The sequence below is a fragment of the Atractosteus spatula genome, chromosome 10 (genome assembly GCF_055471065.1).
Source record: "Atractosteus spatula isolate fAtrSpa1 chromosome 10, fAtrSpa1.hap1, whole genome shotgun sequence".
Classification (NCBI taxonomy): domain Eukaryota; kingdom Metazoa; phylum Chordata; class Actinopteri; order Semionotiformes; family Lepisosteidae; genus Atractosteus; species Atractosteus spatula.
In genome coordinates, this window is record NC_142715.1 from 14514901 (window position 1) to 14516375 (window position 1475).

Here is a 1475-nt window from a genome sequence, read left to right on the forward strand (position 1 = left end):
AAAGGCCTCTCCTTGCTGAAAACCTCCAGGTTATATACTGAATACGATGCACTCTGATTGGCTGAGAGGCTGATTGATGATGATGTCATACTGAGAGTGTGGTGTAATGGTGGGCCAATGGGGAAGGGAGAACAATCAAGGGTCCGCAGTATGGAACATAGAAAAAACACACACAGAACACACACTGGGACGTAACAAACGCGATGGTTCTACTTTTCCGGCCTTGACAAAACACATTTTGGACGATATACATGATGCTGAGGTTTCGGTGTTGTATGTATTTGGTAAAAGTTTTTTCTATCTCATTATTTTCACACGCAGACTCCATCAAATCATCAACTATAATCAAATTTACTCTATCCGGTGGCAGTAGCTGGTCGTCGGAAAACGTCGGTAGCCCTTCTATAAACTGAATGTATGGAAATTTCACAAGCAACTCAGCGTATAGAGGTTGCCTTAAATCTCCAAAGTTGTAATAAATTATTCGGGGGTGCCCCAGTGGGTTTAGTTTTTAGTTCACAAACGGATACAGACTGGTGAAATCATAGTAATGAATTTTTTCACCGGGCTGCACTGTGTAATGCAAACAAATAGCATTTGTTCTCACCCCAAAATGCGAATCGCGCGGTTGTAGAGGCTCTGGTAACTGCGCAGCTGTTAAAAATTTACCCAAGTCACCATTTTCAACTAGCATGTCTCTGAACTCGTACTCCCACAAAACACGCACGTTAAAACCTCTCATTTTGAGAAAATTAATTTTCACCATCGTCTTTCTGTACAACCAACCAAAAGTAGTGTTTGTCAGCGGATTAAAATCGTTTTCACAATAACAAACGCTACAACCGTGAAAAAAGCAACCATTGAACTCAAAGGCTGTCTGCACTCCGTCAATTACAGCATAACCATCCAGAAAATATGGACCAACCTTGAACTCACCTGCCGTGGTTAACGCGTGTTGGATTTTAACGGGCTCTGTGTGTTCGATGTACATAAGCCACTGAATGCTGGGTGTAGAAAATCGTTTTTGCTGGCGGTGGTAATTGTCATGGGGTAGCAACGCTATCGTCTCTTCCTGTAAAAACGTAAGTCTGAACATGGCCATGCAGACACTAGCGATGGTCACAAACTGAAAGGGGTCGATGCACACAACGCAGGCGGCCCCTGACTCAGTCACACGTGTCTGTCTGGTCATATTCTTGACCTCGTCCCGAAACCTGACACAGCCTTCTCTTAGAATTGCCACATCCAACTGGCAGTAACGTTTCAACTCTCTCTGTAAGTTAAACACACTTCCCTTGCATTCTTCATACCAAACCAAAAACTAGGCTTTCTCGCTCGGCAGCATGTAGTTAACGCCGTAAAGTTCTGGCGGCGGCATCGGGCCGACTTAATTTTGGTTTTCTGAAGTGTTCATCAAGTGTGGAAAATGACCCTTACCCCCGGGGAACCCCATGGCGGCCGGCAGTTTGCTTAAT